This window comes from Heterodontus francisci, chromosome 29, assembly GCF_036365525.1.
Source record: "Heterodontus francisci isolate sHetFra1 chromosome 29, sHetFra1.hap1, whole genome shotgun sequence".
In the NCBI taxonomy this organism is placed as follows: Eukaryota; Metazoa; Chordata; class Chondrichthyes; order Heterodontiformes; family Heterodontidae; genus Heterodontus; species Heterodontus francisci.
In genome coordinates, this window is record NC_090399.1 from 12,925,908 (window position 1) to 12,939,685 (window position 13,778).

Genomic DNA, 13,778 nt, shown 5'->3' on the forward strand with positions numbered 1-13,778 from the left:
GACCTTCCTAAAGGTGAGTGGGGTTCCGTGCCTCGCCACAGATAGTCGGCTGGGCCCGGGCGAGGGGCTTGGGGTTCATTCAGGAGAGCAGCCGGTGGGGGGAGGTGCTCCAGCGGGGATGGCTTGTGCTGCTGGGGGCCCCTCTGTGGGGCACAGGGTGCCCGATCAGGAGGGCTCCCCCCCACCCCCTCCACGGGTCTGCAAGGAGGCCACCTGGTATTGCCAGGTGGCCTTCACAGGTGCTGACGTTCCCGGCCGCCCCTGGTAAAATAGCGGCGGCGGGAGAAGACCCTGAAATGGCAAGTAATTGGACTCTTAAAGGCCTCAACTGGCCTGGGACGGACGGCTGTTTTCAACTTCCTCTGCTACTGGTAAAATGGCAGTGGGGTTGGGTAAGCGATGGGAATGGCAGCCACCTCCCCCCCCCCCCCCCCTCGCTTCCCTCTCGATTTTACGTCTCCCCTCACCTCCCCGCTACCACCCCCCCGCCTCCAGCTGGCTTCCAGGGGTGGGGCAAGGGGTGTAAAATTCCAGCCATTAGAGCAGATAAAGGATGAGAATCTTAAAATCAAGACATTGTTTGACTGGAAGTCAATGTAGGTCAGCAAGTATTTGTTGTAAAAGTACTGGAGATGGGAGCGAGGGAGGCAAATGGGCCATTTAACTGACAGTTAGGGATCATCTAACTGCATAACAAAGGATCAGTCCAATAGCAAGGCAGAACCTTATGAGGATTGGTTTGTTGTGTGACCAATGGCAGGAGAGCAGGGCTGGTGGTGGGAGGTCATGTGATGAAACCTCCAGGCGTACGACCAAGCAGAGTTGGTAACCTGATGATTAATGTCGGGCCTGGACAGGTTGGATTTTTATCCTCAACTAAAAGGTCTTCACCCATAATGTTAACAGGTCTTTTCTCACTTCAGGTGCAGGCAGACCGCAAGCATTTCATGTCAAATTTCTAGCATCTTTTCGTTTGCTTTTTCCCTAATTTCTTGTGTTCAGTGAAACTGCTACCCTCATTTATCACCATGTTCAGTGAGACTAGTTGTAACTACCCTTGTGGGACAAATGGTGATGCCCATCATTATGACCAGAAGTGGGGAGAATGCAGGTTGTCTCTGGATAGTCAGCAGAATTTGGGGTTTGTATGACACCTTGTGTCTGATGGAAGTAAAGGCAGATAGCTGAATAAAGGAGTGGATGGTTGGTACAGGAGATTTTGAATCTGATATTCAGAATTTTGATTTAGATCAACATTGTTACTCCTTGTAGCATCTTTTGCCAGACAGGTTACAAGCTGACAGTTTATTTATTTAGAGATACAGCACTGAAACAGGCCCTTCGGCCCACCAAGTCTGTGCTGACCAATGACCACCCATTTATACTAATCCTACATTAACCCCATATTCTCTACCACATACCCACCATTCTCCTACCACCTGCCTACACTAGGGGCAATTTACAATGGCCAATTTACCTATCAACCTGCAAGTCTTTGGCTGTGGGAAGAGACCGGAGCACCCGGCGGAAACCCACACGGTCACAGGGAGAACTTGCAAACTCTGCACAGGCTGTCCCCAGAACTGAACCTGGGTCACTGGAGCTGTGAGGCTGCGGTGCTAACCACTGCGCCACTGTACCATTCTTTTAAATGCTTTAGTTTCAGGTACAGCAAGGATTAGATACAGAGTGAAGCTCCCTCTACACTGTCCCATCAAACGCACTTCTGGGAAAGTAAACAAAGCCATGGCCGAGGAAGACAGGTGTCATGGCTGTTAACACTGCACTTCAGGAAGTGCTGAAAACTGCACACATCCACGATGGCTTGTGTTGTGGTCTCTGGGAAGCTGTCAAGGTGCTGGACAAATGACAAGCTCACTTATGTGTCCTGGCAGGCAGCAGTGATGAGGCACAGTATGTTAAGTCGGTAGAGACACTCTGTGCTGAGCAGCAGATCCAACTGATTAAAGTTGATGACAACAAGAAACTTGGTGAGTGGGTAGGCCTGTGCAAAAATAGATGGAGAAGGGAAATCTTGCAAGGTTGTAGCCTGCAGCTGTGCTGTTGTCAAGGATTATGGCACAGACTCACAAGCCAAGGATGTCACTATTTCAAGACAAAGAAAATGGGTTAGATACAGAGTAAAGCTCTCTCTGCACTGTACTATCAAACACTCCCAGGACAGGTACAGCATGGGATTAGACACAGAGTAAAGCTCCCTCTACACTGTCCCCATAAAAAAAAAATGGGGGTTAGATACAGAGTAAATCCCCCTCTACACTGTCCCATCAAAGACTCCCTGTCCTGCCCTTGTTCTAGCCTTCCTGAATATCCAATGAAGATCAGATGCAACATAATTAGATATAATATGCAGCCTCCTCTGTTCTTCCCATTAAATGAGCCAGCTTCAGAAGTATCCCCCCCCGCACCCCCCCCCAAACCCACTGCCCCAGTGTGACCTTTTCTTATTTCTTTAATCTGGTCACTGTATGTGAGATTGTCTACTTTGCTGCTGAATTAGTGAGCCCTCTCTGCTGTGGGCCCAAACCCAACAGTAATGGAAGTTCAATGCTAGCTCAAGGAACAGCACCTCATCTTTCAATTAGGCATTTTACAGCCTTCAGGACTCAACATTGAGTTCCACAGGTTCAGATCGTTACTATCACCTCCCATTTTCTCAGAGAGTAGCTGCTGGTAATGATTCTGCTGTCAGCTTTCCCACCTCCTCTGGGTATCTCTTTTGCATCTTTACTTGTCCCATTACCACCTACTCTTGCCTTGCACCATCATCCCTTCTGTCATTTAATGACTCCTGCCCTTCACCCTATCACAAAGCACCCCTTTTGTCCTTTCCTCTCTGAAATCTCTCCCCACCTCCATTTCCCCTTGATCTTCACTTGTTTATAAACAGTAACATCCTCTAACTTCCAGTTCCAATGAAAAGAATACAGGAGCAGGAGTAGGCTATTCAGCCCATCGAGCCAACTCCACCATTCAATTAGATCATGGCTGATCATCTACCACAATGCCGTTTTCCTGTGTTATCCCCATATCCCTTGATGTTATTAGTATTCAGAAATCTATCGATTTCTGTCTTGAACATGTTCAATGATTGAGCTTCCACAATCCCCTCTGGGGTAGGGAATTCCAAAGATTCACTACCCTCTGAGTGAAGAAATTCCTCCTCAACCCAGTCCTAAATGACCTAGCCCTTATTCTGAGACTATGTCCCCTGGTTCTAGACTCACCAGCCAAGGGAAACATCCTATCTACATCCACCCTGTAAAAAATTTGTAAGTTTCAATGAGATCACCTCTCGTTCTTCAAAACTCTAGAGAATACAGGCCCAATTTCCTCAAACTCTCCTCATAAGACAACCCCACCATCCCAGGGATTAGTCTGGTGAACCTCCCTTGCACTCCCTCTATGGCAAGAATATCCTTCCTTAAATTCGGAGACCTAAACTGTTTACAATACTTCACCAAGGCTTTACACAAGTGCAGCAAGAGTTCTTTACTCCTGTACTCAAAACCCCTTGCGATGAAGGCCATTTGCCTTCCTAATTGCTTGCTGCAGCTGCATGCTGGCTTTTAGTGACTTGTGAACAAAGACACCCAGATTTCCAACCTCTCACCATTTAAGAAATACTCTGTCTTTCTGTTTTTTCTACCAAAGTGGATAACTTCACACTTATTCACATTATATTTCATCTTCCATTTTCTTGCCCATTCACTTAGCCTGTCCAGGTCCCCTTGAAGCCTCCTTACATCTTCCTCACAAATTACATTCCCGCCTAGTTTTGTCTCATCAGCAAATTTGGAAATATTACATTCGGTCCCCACATCCAAATCATTTATATAGATTGTGAAAAGCTATGGCACCAGCACTAATTTTTTGCGGTATCCCACTAGTGGCGGCACAGTGGCGCAGTGGTTAGCACCGCAGCCTCCCAGCTCCAGCGACCTGGGTTCAATTCTGGGTACTGCCTGTGTGGAGTTTGCAAGTTCTCCCTGTGTCTGCGTGGGTTTCCTCCGGGTGCTCCGGTTTCCTCCCACAGCCAAAAGACTTGCAGGTTGATAGGTAAATTGGCCATTATAAATTGCCACTGGTATAGGTAGGTGGTAGGGAAATATAGGGACAGGTGGGGATGTGGTAGGAATATGGGATTAGTGGTGGATTAGTATAAATGGGTGGTTGATGGTCGGCACAGACTCGAAGGGCCTGTTTCAGTGCTGTATCTCTAAACTAAACACAACTCTAAACTAAGTATCCTGAGAATGGCCCATTTATTCCTACACTGTTTTCTGTCTGTTAACCAATTCTTAAACCATAGCAGTATATTACCCCCAAACCTGTGTGCTTTAATTTTGCACACTAACCTCTTATGTGGGACCTTATCGAAAGCCTTCTGAAAATCCAAATACACCACATCCACTGGTTCTCCTTTATCTATGCTACAAGAAACATCCTCAAAAAACTCCAACAAGTTTGTCAAACATGATTTCCATTTCACAAATCCATGTTGACTTCCAGATCTGAAACGTTAACTCTGTTTCTCTCTCCACAGACGGACAGACCTACTAGGTATTTCCAGCACTTTCTATTTATTGGTTAGGATCTGGATTGAATGTCATTCCTGCAGCCTCCTTCTCTGTAGCAGGCAGTGGGATGATTTCATCCTGTCCTGGGCTGGATTCGAATACAGGACCAAGGCGTGAACTGGACAATGTGACTTCCTTCTCCTGTTTGGATTGGTCCATGGGTCCTGCCTGACGTCGCAGTGACCCGGCTGTAGAGGTGCAAAGACCCCAGGGATTCGGTCACATGCGAGAGGACCTTGGTCCAAGGCACCTGACTCTACCAAGCGATTGGACGTCTGCTCTTTATATTTGGGATTGTGCTGACAGAAGGAGAGAACAAGCTGGAGCGATGCTCATCAAACTTACAAAGCCTGTGCAAGTATAAAGATAGTGTTCAACAACAATGTGTATTTATGTAGTTCCTTTAATGTAGTAAAGAATCCCGAGGTGCTTCACAGAAGTAATTATCAAACAACATTTGACACCGAGCCACAGAAGAAGATATTAGGAGGGGTGACCAAAAGCTTGGTCAAAGTGGTAGGTTTTAAGGTGCACCTAGAGGAGGAGAGAGGGACAGAGAGGGAATTCCAGAGGTGATCGTGTACCTCTGAAGGAACGGCCACCTATGGTGGAGTGATGAAAATCAGGGATGCGCAAGAGGCCAGAACTGGAGGAGTGCAGAGTTCTCGGTTACAGTATAAGCAGCAGAGACTCACCTATACCAGCATAAACCAGCTACAACCAGTCCAAAGAGGGCAGTCACGGTACAGATGATAACCAGGCCTGGGAAGAGAGGTAAATGGGGAGCGTGTTAGTGGATAATGAGACAGTGAAAGATATTTGCCTTGTCTACACAAACCCTACTTTGCCTGCAACATGGTGCAGCCATGAGGTGTCTTAAAGAATCAGGGGTGATCCCAGTCGGATCATTGTCAGTGGAGAGGAAACAATCCATCTGGGCTTCCTGAAGCAGGCCGCTAGCCATCCGACCTCTCTATACCTCCACCAACACATTTCTCCATCAGTTTTTTTCAATAAAAGTGGATGCATGACCTTGCCATTTCCCCCCAGCCTCCCTTATGGCCCCAACCCCCACTTCTTAATGCAGACTGAATTCTTGCTACCTACTCATTGAGACCACATCATTCAGTAAACCCGATGACCCCTTGGGTTCTCTGTCAGGTCCGATGCCACTCTCTGTTGTGATCTTCACTGTGGTCCTCACTGTGGTCTGTGGTTCCTCAGTGTGCTGGGAAGGTCCTGAATTGGGGAGGCTGGTGTTGTTACCTCTGGTGTATGCGGGGATGAGGTGCAGTTCACTGTGCATTTCTGTAAGAAAAATGACAATAAAACCCTGCAACAGAGAGAAAGCTAGCTAGAAATATAAAAGCAGAGAGTAAGAGTTTCTATAAGCATTTCGAAAGGAATAGAGAACTAAAGTGAGCATTGATCCCTTAGAGGGTGAGACTGGGAAATTAATCATGGGAAACAAGGAAATGGTGGAAGCATTGAAGAGGTATTTTGTGTCAGTCTTCACTGTAAAAACATCCCAAGAATACTTGAAAATCAAAAGGTAAAAGGGAGGGAGGAACTTAAAACAATTACAGTCACTCAGGAAAACCATTAGAACTAAAGGCTGACAAGTCCCCTGGATCTGATGGCCTTCACCCTAGGGTCTTAAAAGAAGTGGCTGCAGGCATAGTAGATGCATTGATTGTGATCTTCCAAAATTCCCTAGATTCTCAAAGGTCCCAGCGGATTGGAAAATTGCAAATGTAACTCCTCCATTCAAGAAAGGAAGGAGACAGAAAGCAGGAAACTATAGGCCAGTTAGTCTGACATCTGTCACTGGGAAGATGCTAGAATCCATTATTTAGGAGGTAGCAGTAGGCATCCGTTGTCTCGGAAGACGACGGACCGCGTCCAGGGTGTGTGTCACTTCTGAGTTGAACATCGCCTGTTGTGACTGTCGAGGCTGACTGGTGAGTGGCAATCCCTTCCACAGCTGGCACAGTGTAATAGCACAGGAGGTAATAACGGGACATTTGGGAAATCTTAATACAATCAGGCAGAGCCAACATGGTTTTGTGAAAGGGAAATGGTGTTTGACTAATTTATTAGAGTTCTTTGAGGAAGTAACAAGCAAGGTGGATGAAGGGGAACCTGTAGATGTGGAGTACTTGAATTTCAACAAGGCATTCGATACAGTGCCACATCAAAGGTTACGACGTGAAATAAGAGTTCATGATATAGGGGGTAACATATTTGCATGGATAGAGGATTGATTAGCTAACAGGAAGTAGAGAGTAGGGATAAATGGGTCATTTTCAGGTAGGCAAGCTGTTACTAGTGGAGTGTCACAGGGATCAGTGCTGGGGCCTCAACTATTTACAATCTATATCAATGCCTTGAATGAAGGGAACCGAATGTATGGTTGCTAAATTTGCTGATGACACATCGATAGGTAGGAAAGTAAGCTGTCAAGAGGACATAAAAAGTCTACAAAGGGATTTAGATAGGTTAAGTGAGTGGGCAAAAATTTGGCAGATGGAGTATATTGTGGGAAAGTGTGAACTTGTCCACTTTGGCAGGAAGAATAGAAAAGCTGTATATTATTGAATGGAGAGAGATTTCCGAACTCTGGTACATAATTTACAGGAAGTATGCAGGAACAGCAAGTGATTAGGAAGGCAAATGGAATGTTGGTGTTTATTGCAAGGGGGAATCGAGTATAAAAGTAGTTGAAATTTTGCTGCAGCTGTGCTGGGCCTTAGTTAGACTGTATCTGGAGTACTGTGTACAGTTTTGGTCTCCTTACTTAAGAAAAGGTTCATAGAAGGTTCACTCTACTGATTCCTGGGATGAAGAGGTTGTCTCATGAGGAAAGGTTGAGCAAGTTGGGCCTATAATCATTGGAGTTTAGAAGAATGAGCTGTGATCTTATTGAAACATTTAAGATCCTGAGGGGACTTGACAGGGTGGATGCTGAGAGGATGTTTCCCCTTTTGGGGGAGTCTAGAACAAGGGAACACAATTTCAAAATTAGGGGTCTCCCGTATAAGACAGAGATGAAGTGAATTTTTCCCCCTCAGATGGTCAATAGTCTGTGGAATTCTCTTCTGCAGACAGCAGTGGAGGCTGGGTCATTGAATTTGTTTATGCTGAGTTAGATAGATTTTTAATTGACAAGGGAGTCAAGGGTTATGGGGGGCAGACAGGGAAGTGGAGTTGAGGCCAATCAGTCATGATCTTATCGAATGGCGTAGCAGTCTTGAAGGGCCGAATGGCCTATTCCTGCTCCTAACTCTTGTGTTCTTGTGTGTGTTCTGTGATTGGCACATCATGGCCCTTGACCTTCACAGCTTATTACTCACATGTGCTTATCTCAACAGGAGGTAGAATCGTCTTGGACAAAGAAAAGTGAGCGGAGGCATAACCTTAAAATTAGAGCCCAGCCATTCAGGGGGTGATGTCGGGAGGCACTTCTTCACACAAAGGTTAGTGGAAATCAGGAACTCACTCCCCTAAAAGAAGCTGTTGAGGCTGGGTGTCAACTTTGAAAATTTCAAAACCGAGGTTGATAGATTCTAGTTAGGCAAGGGTTTAAATGGTTACGGAACCAAGGCGGGCAAATGGGGTCAAGACACAGAGCAGCCCTGATTTTATTAGATGGTGGAACAGACTTGAGGGGCTGAATGGCCTCCTCCGCTTCCTGCATAACCCAGATGTGGGCACGAGCGGAGTTCAGATAACACTGACACACCTGGATCTACACTTGGTCTCCATGGTTCAGTTTCTCCCTGAATGGGTGCATTGAGTCAGAAGCACGCCCTCTGTTGGCTGCTTACTGAACGTCACTGCCAGTGGCCTGTGTGGCGGTCGGTCTCCTTTCCTTTTGGCTGCAGGTGACACACAGAGGGTTGTACAGCGGAGGACAGGATAAAGCAGAAAAGAAGGAACTCGATCTTCATCAAAGTGCAGAAGCATTGTTAAAAAAAACAACTGTTGACAGGAGGAAACTGTTTCCATTTGTGGGTGAATCCAGAACAAGGGGGACAGGAATATAAGATAACATAATGAAGAATTTCAGAGGCATTGCTTTACGCAGAGAGCGAAGAGAAAGTGGAGCTCGCTGCCACATGGAGTGGTTGATGCATTGACGCGTTTTTTATCTGCATTTTCAGCCTCCACAACTTGGCTCTTACTTCGGTAGATGGGGAGAAGCTGATTGGTGAGTAACTGGTAAGTTATTCTACTTATTTCACTAACAATAATTAGTTTGTAAAGTCAAGGTATGGCAAGGCAGCTCAGCCGAGTGGAATGCGCCTCCTGTGGTATGTGGGAAATTGTGGACACACCATATGTCCTTGGCAAACACACCTGCAGTAAGTGTCACCAGCTTCAGAAGCTTGAGCTCCGGGTTTCAGAACTCCAGCGGTGGCTGCTATCACTGTCGTGCATCTGCGAGGCAGAGAACTACATGGATAGCATGTTTAAGGAGGTGGTCACACCGCACATTAGGAGCATGCAAGCAGAGAGGGAATGGGTGACTACCAGGCAGTCTAAGAGAACCAGGCAGGTAGTGCAGGAGTCCCCTGATTCGATCTCACTTGCTAATCGGTTTTCTATTTTGGATACTGGTGAGAGCGATGGTTCCTCAGAGGAGTGCAGCAAGAGCCAAGTCTGTGGCACCAGGGGGTGGCTCAGCTGCACAGGAAGGGAAAAGAAGAGTGGAAGAGCAGCAGTGATAGGGGTTTTGTTCATTAAAGGATCAGACAGGCATTTCTGCAGCCGCAGACGTGGCACCAGGATGGTGTGTTGCCTCCCTGGTGCCAGGGTCAAGGATGTCACGGAGCGGCTGCAGGACATTCTTCTGTAGGAGGGTGAACAGCCAGAAGTCATGGTCCACATTGGTACCAACAACATGGGTAAGAAGAGGGATGAGGTCTTTAAAGCAGAGCTTAAGGAGTTAGGAAGGAAATTAAAAAGCAGGACCTCAAAAGCAGTAATCTCAGGATTACTCCCAGTGCCACCTACTAGTGAGCATAGGAATAGGAGGATTAAGGGATTTAACACGTGGATGGAGAATTGGTGCAGGATGGTGGGCATCAGATTTCTCAGGCATTGGATCTGTTCTGGAGTATGTGGAACCTGTACCAGATGGACGGGTTACACCTCAACAGGACCAGGGCTAACATCCTCGCAGGGAGATTTGCTAGTGCTGTTGGGGAGGGTTTAAACTAAATTGTCAGGGGGTTGGGAACCAAAGAGGGAGCTCGGATTGGAGGGAAGAAATACTGGTAACAGGAAGTAGAAAAGTCGCAAAAGAAATTGGAACACAGATGAGATGAAGGCAAACATCAAATAGGATCGGAATGAGGAATAATTTTAAGACAAAGTTAAGGGCACTCTATCTGAATGCATTCACAACAAAGTCGATGATTTAAAGGCACAAATAGAGATAAATGGTAATGATTTAATTGCCATTATGGAAAAGTGGTTACAGGGTGACCAGGACAGGGAACTGAATAATCAGGGATATTCATCATTTAGGAAGGATAGGCGGAGGGAAAAAGGTGGTGGTAGCGCTGTTAGTAAGGGATGGGATCAGTACATTAATGAGAGAGGATCTTAGATTGAAGGACTAAGATGTAGAATCAGTTTGGGTGGAGCTAAGAAACAGCAAGGGACAGCAAACATTGGTGGGAGTTGTTTATAAGCAGCAAACTGCAGTGGTAATGTTGGACACGGTATAAATCAGGAAATTAGAGCTGCATGTAGCAAGGGCAATAGAGTAATAATGGGCGAATTCAATTTACATATAGATTGGGTAAACCTAATTAGTACTAAGGCTGTGGAGAAAGAATTCCCAGAATGTGTACGAGATGGGTTTCTGAAGTAGTATGTTGAAGGACCAACTTAGAATCGGGTATTTTACATTTCGTATTATGTAATGAGAAAGGGCTAATTAATAACCTTACTGTAAAGGAGCCATTAGAAAATAGTGACCACAATATGATAGAATTCTACATTAAGTTTAAAAAAGATATCGTTCACTCTGAAACTAGGGTCTTAAATCTGAACAAAGGAAACTATGAAGGTGTGAGGGGCAAGTTGGCTCTGGTGGATTGGGCAAATACATTAAAAGATTTGAAGGTAGACAGGTAATGGCTAGTATTTAAAGAAGTAGTACATGGTTTATAACAAATATACATTCCTAAAAGACACAAAAGCCCAACAGGAAAGGTGAATCGACAGTGGCTAACAAAAGAAGTTAAATATTGCATTAGGTCAAAGGAAGTGGCTTATAAGGCCACTTAAAAAAGCAGTAAGCCCGAGGATTGGGAGCAATTTAGAGTCCAACAAAGGAGGACCAAGAAACTTATAAGGAAAGGGAAAAGAGATTATGAATGCAAGCTAGCTTGAAACATAAAGGTGGACTGTAAAAGCTTCTTTAGATATGTGAAAAGGAAACGGTTAGCAAGGATGAACGTGGGTCCATTGCAGGTGGAGACAGGAGAGTTTGTGGTGGAGAATGAGGAAATGGCAGAGAGACTAAACAAATACGTTGTGTCTCTCTTCATGGAGGAAGACACAGAAAATCTCATAAAAACACTAGGGAATCAAAGGACTTGTAAAAATGAGGAATTGAAAGTAATTAGTATCAATAATGGGGTGGTAGAGGCAGGAACACTCACGACATTCAAGAAGTATTTAGATGAGCACTTGAAACGCCATAACATACAAAGCTACGGGCCAAGTGCGGGGAAATGGGATTAGTTAGGATGGGCGCTTGATGGTTGGTGCAGGCGCGTTGGACCTGTTTCTGTGCTGTAAAACTCTATGACTCTAATAAAGAGGTAGTACTCGAAAAATTAATTGGATTGAAAGTTGATAAACCCCTTGGATCGATGAGTTACATCCCAGAGTATTGAAGGAGGTGGCGATAGAGATAGTGGATCCATTGGTGGTTATCTTTCAAAATTCTATAAATTCTGGATGGGTTCCTGCAGACTGGAAAGTAGCAAATGTAACCCCAATATTTAAGAAGGGAGTGAGAAGGAAAACAGAGAACTACAGATGTGTTAGTTTGATGTCAGTAGTAGGGAAAATGTTAGAATCTATTATAAAGGATGAGATAACTGAACACTTGGAAAATAATGATATGATTGGGCAGAGTCAACATGGATTTATGAAAGGGAAATCATGTCAACACACCTTTTGGAATTTTTTTGAGGATGTTACTTGTAGCATAGATAAAGGAAAACCAGTGGATGTGGTATGTTTGGATTTTCAGAAGGCTTTTGATACACAGATTAGTAAACAAAATTCGAGCACATGGTGTTGAGGGGTAATATACTGCAATGGATTGAGAATTGGTTAACGGACAGAAAGCAGAGAGTAGGAATAAATGGGTCATTCTTAGGATGGCAGACTGTTACCAGTAGGGTACTGCAAGGATCAGTGCTGGGGCCACAGTATTCACAATCTGTATAAATGATTTGGATGTGGAGACCAGATGTTATATTTCCAAGTTTGCTGATGACACAAAACTAGGTGGGAATATAAGTTGTGAGGAGGATGCGAAGAGGCTTCAAGGGGATTTGGACAGGCTATGTGAATAGGCAAAAACATGATAGATGGAATATAATGTGAATAAGTGTGAAGTGATCCACTTCAGTAGAAAAAAACAGAAAGGCAGAGTACTTCTTAAATGGTGAGAGGTTGGGAAGTGTTAATGTCCAAAGGGACCTGGGTGTCCTTGTTCATGAGTCACTAAAAGCTAGTATGCAGTTGCAGCAAGCAACTAGGAAGGCAAATGGTATGTTGGCCTTCATTGCAAGGGGTTTTGAGTACAGGAGTAAAAATGTTTTGCTGCAATTGGATAAAGCCTTGGTGAGACAGCACCTGGAGTATTGTGTACAGTTCTGGTCTCCTTATCTAAGGAAGAGTATACTTGCCATAGAGGGAGTGTTGCAGACGTTCAGAGTAATCCCTGGGATGGTGGGGTTGTCTTATGAGGAGAGATTGAGGAAACTGGGCCTGTATTCTCTAGAGTTTCGAAGAATGAGAGGTGATCTCATTGAAATTTACAAAACTCTTACAGGACGTGACAGGGTGGATGTAGATAGGATGTTTCCCCTGGCTGGTGAGTCTAGTACCAGGGGACATAGTCACAGAATAAGGGGCAGGTCATTTAAGACTGAGATGAGGTGGAATTTCTTCACTCGGAGGGTGGTTATTCTGTGGAATTCTCTACCCCAGAGGGTTGTGGAAGCTCAATCATTGAACACATTCAAGACAGAATTGGATAATTTCTGAATACTAACAACATCAAGGGATATGGGGATAGTGGGGAAAAATGGCATTGAGGTAGATGATCAGCCATGATCTATTTGAAAGGTGGAGCAGGCTTGACGGGCTGAATGGCCTACTCCAATGTTCCTATTTCCGATGATCCTTAGGAAGAGGCATGATGTTTACACAAGGGAACAGAGATAACTATAAAAAAAGTCTTTCATTTTTATAGTGCCTTTCACGACCGCAGAACTTTCCAAAGTGCTTTGCAGCCAGTGAAATACTTTTGAAGGGTAGTCAATGTTGTAATGTAGGAAATGCTGCAGCCAATTTGCGCACAGCAAACTCCCACAGACAGTAATGAGATACTAACTAGATAATCTGTTCTTTTGTAATGTAGACTGAGGGATTGAAGATGATCCTGCAAATTCAGTGGCAGGACAGGAGCTCCAATATCAGTGTCCTCTCTCAGGCCAATTTCCCCAGTATCGAGACACTAGTCATGGCTAGTCAGTTACACTGGGTGGGGGGTGGGGGCCACATCGTCCGCATGCCTGACACAAGACTCCCAAAACAAGCTTTCTACTCCGAGCTCCGTCACAGCAAGAAGCTACCAGGAGGGCAGAGGAAACGCTACAAGGATGTCCTTCAAGTCTCCCTGGAAAAAATGTGACATCTCCACTGACTCGTGGGAATCTCTTGCCCGAGACCACACAAAATAGAGAAGAAGCATTCGTGACGGTGCCAGCCAGTTCGCACAACGTTGACAGGCCCAGGCAGCGACCAAGTGCAAACAGCAGAAGGGGCATTTGGAATTTTGAGCATCCCATTCACTCAACTCACCAAACACCACCTGCCCCACCTGTGGCAGAGTGTGTGGATCCAGAATTGGACTATTCA

At 45.2% G+C, this 13,778-nt stretch overlaps 1 pseudogene; it reads left to right on the plus strand.

Moving 5' to 3' along the window:
• The first annotated feature begins 1,768 nt into the window (after positions 1-1,768).
• On the plus strand, positions 1,769-4,584 carry LOC137345685 (small ribosomal subunit protein eS12-like; annotated as a pseudogene).
• Positions 4,585-13,778: the final 9,194 nt, after the last annotated feature.